This window comes from Kogia breviceps, chromosome X (assembly GCF_026419965.1).
Source record: "Kogia breviceps isolate mKogBre1 chromosome X, mKogBre1 haplotype 1, whole genome shotgun sequence".
Taxonomy (NCBI): Eukaryota; Metazoa; Chordata; class Mammalia; order Artiodactyla; family Physeteridae; genus Kogia; species Kogia breviceps.
Genome location: NC_081330.1, coordinates 17,299,211 through 17,308,848, shown reverse-complemented (window position 1 = coordinate 17,308,848; position 9,638 = coordinate 17,299,211).

Below are 9,638 nucleotides of genomic sequence, written 5' to 3'. Positions count from 1 at the left end.
TCTAGGTCCCTCCATGTTGCTACAAATGGCATTATTTCATTCTTCTTTTATAGCTGAGTAGTATTCCATCGTGTGTGTGTGTGTGTGTGTGTGTGTGTGTGTATACATATCATATCTTCCTTATCCAGTCCTCTGTCGATGGAAATTTAGGTTGCTTCCGTGTCTTGGCTATTGTAAATGTGCTACAATGAACATTGCGGACACCTGCATTTTAAAAAGAGAAATATCTTCTACAAAGCATTAGTTGTCAGTATCCACGAAGTACATTTGGTTCCTGCCAGCCCCAGGAATTTAGCCGGGGCCAAATGGCTCTGACCAGGTATAGGTGGGTCAGCAGCCAGAGTATTTCAGGATGGTTAGGGGTTAGCAGCAGCAGCATCTGCTAGCTCAGTGGTAACGTGCAGTGAGACTGCTCACGTGTACAGTGAGCCTCTGACACCAGCTCTCGTGTGTTTCCATTAATCAGTTTGCTAGATCGGGTCCTGCAAGAAGCAGAGACCAAGACAGGATTCAACGTGCAACAATTTCAGCAGAGGAAACACCTGTGTGAGAAAATGGGGCAGGGCGGGAGCTGGAGAAGCTGGGAATGGTCTCAGACTGCAATGTAAGTCTGACCCTGTGAAGCAAAGGAGAGAGGTCCAATCCAGCAGAGGGTCTCAGAGCACAGCAGCTGGGGCCTTTGGTCATTTACTTTCTCTGGAGTTGGAGGTCTGCAATGCACGTTCTCATGGCTGCCACAACGAGTGGCAAAATATTGAAAAGACACAATGATCAAATTTGCAGATGACACTGCGATGCAATGCTCAGAATGCTGTCTTGCCAGGTTTTGAACTCACCCTTTTTCACAGGTGAGCGTATCCATGAGCTTCCCATAAGAATGCACCAGTTTCTTGGGTTCTCCCCTTATTCTTTCATATCATGATCATCTGTGGCTGTACAATGAGAATTACATTTTGACAGGTTTAAGAAATTGTATAGTGGAGGAATACTTGATGACATGAAAAGATATTCAAGATGTATTTTTAATTTAAGAAAAATTTGTATTTACAGCATGATTTCCATTTTGTTAAAAATATATATGCAGAGGAAAATATAGAAAGAGATAAACGTAAAAATATTAACAGTGGCTATTTTTTAACTTTTTTGTCTCTGTGGTTTCTGTTTTTCCACAGTGAATGCATATTAATTCTGAGACATCCCCAATGCTTTGGAGCTATCGTCTCTTTCAAAATCCCCAGCACTTCTTTCAGTGTACCTTGCAAAGGCTGGGGTGTGCCCCTGACTGGCTTGGCCTCTCTGTGAAAGAATGAAATGACAAAGTTGTTTATTTCAAGACTTGTCACCGTTTTAACTATCTTGTTACCTTTTTGACTCTTTACTTGCTTCTGACCATAGAGAACTGCTGACACCCTGTCTAGGTCGTCTTGTTTATAGTCTTCATAATAATTTGTTATTTTATTTATTTTATTTGTTATTTTATTCCCTATAATTTTTTTTTTTTTTTTTTTTTTTTTTTTTTTTTTTTTTTTTTTTTTTTTTTTTTTTTTTTGCGTTACGCGGGCCTCTCACTGTCGTGGCCTCTCCCGTTGCGGAGCACAGGCTCCGGACGCGCAGGCGCAGCAGCCATGGCTCACGGGCCCAGCTGCTCCGCGGCACGTGGGATCTTCCCAGACCGGGCCACGAACCCGTGTGCCCTGCATCGGCAGGGGATTCTCAGCCACTGCGCCACCAGGAAAGCCCTTAGAAAGTCTTTTGATTCCACTCCTGGCAATGACCTACTCATTAACTAGCTTGAAAAATATGGTTCAGACCGTATACAATTGGCACTACAGGATGATGTTGACAACCTAGGTTTTGATAGTTCAATAAGATCCAGAGGCAGGGAAGCACACTGTGTCGTGTTTCTCAAGGAACTGACCTAATGCTGATGCTCTTTAATATTTTCATCAGTATTCAGTGGGTATAAGGCAAATATGCCTGCTCTTTATAGGAAAATACAGTAATGAAAATTTTCAACCCGGAGATAAGAAATTCCATAATAGATGGTAGCTACTTTTAACTTTCTCCAGCAAAAGAAAATAGATCTAGAAGAGTATATGAAAGATGGGCAGAGGAAGACACTAGTCTTTGACACATACTATCTTCTAGGATAAGGCAAAAAGGAGGTCATAGAGCGTTATGGTGGATAGCACATAAATGACAGGGATCTCAGAAAAGGAGTTCTGTGTAGGTATAAAGATTAAGACAACTAGTGGAAAAGGCTGAAAAGTCATTTACAAATATAACTGCAGGTCAAAATCTGATGGTGATATGTGACCAGCAATCTAATACACCTGTTGGAAAAAAGTACAGTGAGGCGCAAATTGCAAAATATGCCTCAGGAGTGCGTTTAACACAAGCACTCAGCAAAGAAGGTGAACTAATCGGCTGAAATGGATAGCATTCATCATGGCAATTTTTCCTCTGAGGGTAAATAGTTAAGGAGTTGAATGTGGATGGAGGCTTGATGGATGCTACCCTGGTGCAAAAGCATATAAGATAGAAATCAAGAACATTCAACAAAATACAGTCTAAGAAGGCAAAGGTTTTATAACAAACCAAAAACCATGATAGAAGTCCCCAGGTGATCATGAGGAAATTGTGGGGCAATTGTGGGGATCCCAGAGTGGATTATGTCATTATTAGTCCCTGGGAAGAAAGAAGAGCTGGGAGAGCAAGAAATAGAGTTGGCTGAAGTGACAATTCCCCAGAACCCTGGAAAGACCAGTGGAATGCTTTTACAAAAGTCCACATCTAGCCAGATCACAGAACCCTAATGACAAGTACTGAAAACTGCATGATTGTGGAGAAGTGCAATTTGGAAAGCCCTAAAATAAGAAAAGACACAAAAAGTAAAGAGGAAAACATTCTTCAATGAGTTAAGGCAGCAAAGGAGGCTGAAGGAAAGAAAAACATGCTTTTCTAGCCAACCCTCTCGCTCCTCACCCCAACCCCTCCCATCATCCCTTGCAGGGCTACAGCCAGATGACAACCAGGAAAAACTTGTAATAAAAGCGAATTCTGTGGACCTGAGAAGAACAAAATTAAGGGAAATTAGGAGCACACAGTTGTTAATTTTTATCTCATGTAGGTCTTAGCTTTTTGATTTCTTATTGAGGATTATTTGGGCACCTGTGAAGCTTTGAGAAGAGAGGCTGTAACTTTTCTAATCCTAGTAATATCTTATAAAATAAATTTATTTTTAAATTTCATAATACATTAACACATGCTTATTATTAAAAATATAGAGAGAAGTATATAAAGCAAAGTGTGGAAGTGTTCCTTCACATTGTCAATCCAAATCCCCTCTGGAGAGCTAGAGCTAATCAGTATTATCAGTTTGCAGTGTGTCCTCCCAGATCTGTTTCTGTATACTTACACACACACACACACACATGCACACACATTTTTTAAAACTGTATAGACTGGAGATTGGCTCATGTCAGTACATATAGTTCTGTCTCAATCCTTTTAACAACTGCATATCTCATAGTATTGATATGCCAGTTTATTTAGCCACTGGCCTAACTGAGAGAATATGAGATTGTTTTCCATCTTTTCTAGCATAAACAATGCTGTGATGAGCATCTTCACACGCACAAATTTGGGCACATATTGAATATTTCTGTAGGAGAGGAGACATTCCTAAAAGTGGCATTTCTTGGCATACACATTAGAAGTTTTGATAGAAGCTGCCAAATTGTCATCCAGAATTCCTGTTAAAATTTTTTCTCAAGAGTATGTGAGATTTCTTTCATCAGTGTTTTGTAGTTTTCTGAATACGAGTATTTTGCCTCCTTAGGGAGGTTTATTCCTAGGTATTTTATTCTTTTTGTTGCAATCATAAATGGGATTGTTCCTTAATTTCTCTTTCTGATTATTTGCTGTTAGTGTATAGGAATGCCAGAGATTTCTGTGCATTAATTTTGTATCCTACAACTTTACCAAATTCACCTATTAGTTCTAGTAGCTTTCTGGTGGCATCTTTCGGATTTCCTATGCATAGTATCATGTCATCTGCAAACAGTGACAATTTTACTTCTTCTTTTCCAATTTGTATTCCTTTTGTTTCTTTCTCTTCTCTGAGTGTCATGGCTAGGAATCCCTATCAAACTACCAATGGCATTCTTCACAGAATTAGAACAAAAAAATTTACAATTTGTATGGAAACACAAAAGACCCTGAATAGCCAAAGCAATACTGAGAAAGAAAAACAGTGCTGGAGGAATCAGGCTCCCTGACTTCAAAATATACTACAAAGCTACAGTAATCAAGACAGTATGGTACTGGCACAGAAACAGAAATATAGATCAGTGGAACAGGATAGAAAGCCCAGAGATAAACCCGCACACATATGGTCACCTAATTTATGACAAAGGAGGCAAGAACATACAATGGAGAAAAGACACCCTCTTCAATAAGTGGTGCTGGGAAAACTGGACAGCTCTATGTAAAAGAATGATGTTAGAACACTCCCTAAAACCATACACAAAAGTAAACTGTAAATGGATTAGAGACCTAAATGTAAGGCCAGACACTATAAAACTTTTAGAGGAAAACATAGAAAAAACACTCTTTGACATAAACCACAGCAAGATATTTTTTGACCCACCTCCTAGAGTAATGAAAATAAAAACAAAAATAAACAAATGGGACCTAATGAAACTTAAAAGCTTTTGCACAACAAAGGAAACCATAAACCAGACGAAAAGACAACCATCGGAATGGGAGAAAATATTTGCAAATGAAACATTGGATGAAAGATTAATCTCCAAAATATACAAACAGCACATGGAGCTCAATATCAAAAAAAAAAAACAACCTAATTTAAAAATGGGTGGAAGACCTAAACAGACATTTCACCAAAGAAGACACACAGATTGCCAAGAAGCACATGAAAACATGCTCAACATCACTAATTATTAGAGAAATGCAAATCAAAACTACAATTAGGTATCATCTCACACCAGTCAGTATGGCCATCATCAAAAAAATCTACAAACAATATATGCTGGAGAGGGTGTAGAGAAAAGGGAACCTTCTTACACTGTTGTTGGGAATGTAAATTGATACAGCCAGTATGGAGAATAGTATGAAGGTTCCTTAAAAATCTACAAATAGAACTACCATATGACCCAGCAATCCCATTACTGGGTATATACCCTGAGAAAACCATAATTCAAAAAGAGGCATGTACCACAATGTTCATTGCAGCACAATTTACAATAGCCAGGACATGGAAGCAACCTAAGTGTCCAACGACAGGTGAACGGATGAAGAAGATGTGGCACACATATACAATGGACTATTACTCAGTCATAAAAAGAGATGAAATTGAGTTATTTGTAGTGAGGTGGAGGGACCTGGAGTCTATCATACAGAGTGAAGTAAGTCAGAAAAGGAAAAACAAATACCGTATGCTAACGCATATATATGGAATCTAAAAAAAACAAAACGTGATCATGAAATACCCAGGGGCAAGATGGGAATAAAGACACAAACCTACTAGAGAATGGACTTGAGGACATGGGGAGGGGGAAGGGTAAGCTGGGACAAAGTGAGAGAGTGGCATGGACATATATACACTACCAGATGTAAAATAGATAGCTAGTAGGAAGCAGCCGCATAGCACAGGGAGATCAGCTCGGTGCTTTGTGACCACCTAGAGGAGTGGGATAGGGAGGGTGGGAGGGAGGGAGACGCAAGAGGGAAGGGATATGGGAACATATGTATAGGTATAGCTGATTCACTTTGTTGTAGAGCAGAAACTAACACACCATTGTAAAGCAATTATACTCTAATAAAGATGTTCCAAAAAAATGGTTCTGATGAACCTAGGGGCAGGACAGGAATAAAGACGTAGATGTAGAGCATGGACTTGAGAACATGGGGAGGGGGAAGGGTAAGCTGGGACGAAGTGAGAGAGTGGCATTGACGTATATACACTACCAAACGTAAAATGGATAGCTAGTGGGAAGCAGCCGCATGGCACAGGGAGATCAGCTCGGTGCTTTGTGATGACCTAGAGGGGTGGGATAGGGAGGGTGGGAGGGAGGGAGATGCAAGAGGAAGGGGACACCAGACACATGGGGATATATGTATGCATATGGCTGATTCACTTTGTTGTCCAATAGAAACTAACACAGCCTTGTGATGCAATTATACTCCAATAAAGATGTTTAAAAAATAAAATGAAAGTAAAGTAAAAAAGTAAAATTTTTAAAAAAGAGTATATGAGAGTATCTCTTTCACTATACCATTAACAACCCTGGATGTTATCTTTTTTCCCCTTTCTGAGAAGCAAAAATAATGCTATTTTTTTCATTTGGATCTGCATTTTCCCATTACCAGTACCTAGGGACTTTTCATATGATAATTAGCTATTTATATTTTTCCTGTAAATTTCTTGTTCAAAGACCCTTATTCGTTTGGCTGTTGGCTTGTTTATCTTTTCCTTGTTGGTTTTATATTAGTTCTTTGTAATTATGTAACCCTTTGTCATATATGGTAGTTCTTTTCTTCTAGACTTTCACTTGTCTTTTATTTTTTGTAATATCTTAAAATTGTCTTTCTATAGGATTTTCTGTTTAGAAAACCAACAATTTTTCAAATTCCAGTATTAAGTTGTCTTATTTTTGAATAGAATAAAATTTATACCATTTTACATTCTCTGTTATGTACATATAGCTAATCTTTCTGACCAGTGTATTATTAAAGCTGAGCCATTCTTTTCTAAAGCACTTAAAGGTAGCTTTCACTCACTTCAAAATCGTATATTTTATGACATTTTAGCCAGGCCCTCCAAGTCACATGCCTACCTTTAGGAATCATGCTGCTAATGGGTGCTATGAACTAATCTACCTTCGTCGAGCCCCAGACAGACGAGACAGCAACACATACTTGCATTAAGACTCTTAAGCCATCTTGAACTGCTGCTATTTCACTGGCCTGTACAGGACTTAAGTGGCATAAAGTAAAGGAAACTCTTCACCCAGGCCTCAAGGGAAAAGTATATGGTTAGAGGGACAAAAACTCAGTGTCCCATCCCACCCCACAACCCATCAAGCACGTCCAATGGCAACAGAATCTGTTGTATAAAATGTGCCAATTTATGCCACAGTTTATTAGCTTGCCATGTAACTGACAAAAGCAAAGAACTCATAATTAGCCGACAGATTTACAGACTGCATACCCACTACTCATCACGACAATTTCAGAGCCAAGCATGGCTGTAAATAGGTTTTCTTCATTTTCAAACACTGCAGATAATATTTGGTAAAACATTCAAATTCCCTGGCTCCCTTCCACATTTGCTATCTTCCCAGTGTTTAGGCCCCATATGGAGAGACAAAAAAAGCTGAATATTTAGAGGCCCTTGATCCCCAGCCCCCTCCCCTGTGTACACAATGTACACAGTCATTGCACCATCTTGTGGCCATGCCTATAAACTGCACACGCCTTGCTAGTAGGCAACCTGCGAAGATCCTCTCTGCTGAAACCTTGCAAAACATCCATCACCATCTTGTCTTCTCTTTTTCTCTTTCCAGCCACCAAACTGGAAAGGAAAGGCTGTGCTAGCAAGGTTTACCCACTGTGTTTCCTAAGTCCTTCTCTCCCTCTCTCTCCCTCTGGCCTGTCAGGACGGCCTCAGTGCCTGAATCAGCTCTAACAACTCAATCAGAAATCCTGAAAGTCAGAAAAGTGACTTCCAGAATAAATTCTTCACAAAGGTACTGTTTCTTTCAATCACCAATATCACCTACCCATAGACATAGCAGGTCTATGCTTGATTTTTAAACAACTCCCCTATAATCCTGCATAGCCTCTGAAGAAGTATCAAGAGGCAGAAGAACCCAAGGAGGAGTCCTCATTGAAAACAACCGCGACAAATCCAAAAAATCAGCTTAAACACTGCAGAAGAAAATCACCTTATCAGCTCCATAAGATGGCATTTCTCTGAGGGCTGTGACAATATGACATATTTAAAGGAGTAACGATTTTGGGTTCAAAGTACACTGAGCCATACAGGTCTTTCCCTGTATCCTCCTTCAGCTTCTCCAACTTCTGCACCAGCTGTGCATGTGTTTAGCTTTGTGACGAAGTGTCCTGGCCTCTGCAGGACAGCCATGCTACCAAGGTCAAGGCAACAAGTACTGGCATGGGTTTCAATCCATCCTCATGAGTTCCATCACGTTCTTGCTCTCCTCCACTTTACATCCATCTTTCCTTCCCAACTGCCTGCCCTGTGGACTTTAAGCTTCAGCATCAGGCATAAAGATAACCACATTACAAAGATGGCCGAACCAGCTCCCACAACTGTGTCTTGCCAAATTCCTAAAGCAAATCTCTTTATAGATAGATATATATCCCTGTGCTTCTGCTTCTCTGATTTAACCTCTGACTGATAGAGCCACACTACGGATGGACTACACACTAAGAAACCCACTACACCACGAACTGCCCTTGAACTTAAGTGAGGCTTTTCCAAGAATATAATTCAATGAAGAAAGCCCCAATACATTTCCTCACAGGAAAAACATTAATCCAAACACACAGGTCTTGCGATGGGCAAGTCACTAATAGAAGACAGAAGATGCCTAAAAAAGCACGCTTTTACCCTAAAGAATATATTTACAGTTCAGTAAGGGAGATAAGGCAGGCACACAAAAAATAAAATTCACGGCAGTATGTGATAAGCTCTGGAAGAGAGGTTCAAAGTGTTGTCAGATTATCTTCCTGACCAAGAATGCACTTCAAACTGTATATAGAAATGACCACAAGCATCCTTCTGCATCACCTCTAAGGATATGCCTACGGCTCTCAAGTTTTCCAAAGTGTATATAAATCAAAGAGAACAACATCCTAACGAGTCACATAAAAGCCTATCTGTCGCTGGAAGAGAGCTCTTAGAGAGGAGTTCCCAGGTTGCGAGGCTGCCCAAGGCCAGGGGCTGGGTCATGTGCATTGGGGCCTGTTAAGAACTCAGTGAATAGCTGAGTTGGGGCAGCACCCCCTGCTATAAGCAGCTCAAAGACTGATTGATGTTAGACCGCTGATGGTCCAGGGCTGCCTGGAGAGGAAAATCCAAGATAGAGAACATAGAGATCAGAACTGTTCTTTCCATTACAAGCGACCCTTCATGATAAAAGCCTTTGCAGCAGCATTCATTTCAATATCCCTCAGTCATTAATTAATTCATCAACAAATACGTATTGAGTACCTAAAATGCGCTCCCTTTCTCCTCCGACGCACTGCCTCTGTGCAACTAGCTCCTTCTCATCCTTCATGTTGCAGTTTAAATGTCACCTCCCAAAGTAGCCTTCCTTGTTCGCCCTAAATATTTCTTCTTTGTTACCCTTTATCATTTCCTCTATACATTTCCTTCATGGCATTTAGCAGGGTCTGGCATAATGATTGACTTGTAAACTATTTTGATTAGTATCAGTCTCCAATGCTAGACTGTAAGCTCCGCAAGAGGTGGGGGGGGGTCATATCTCTTCTATTTATATCTGAATATCCTAGATGAGCACACACCCGGGCATATCGTAGGTTAAATATCTGTTGAGTGAATGACTAGCAGGGCACTGGAACGATGAAGA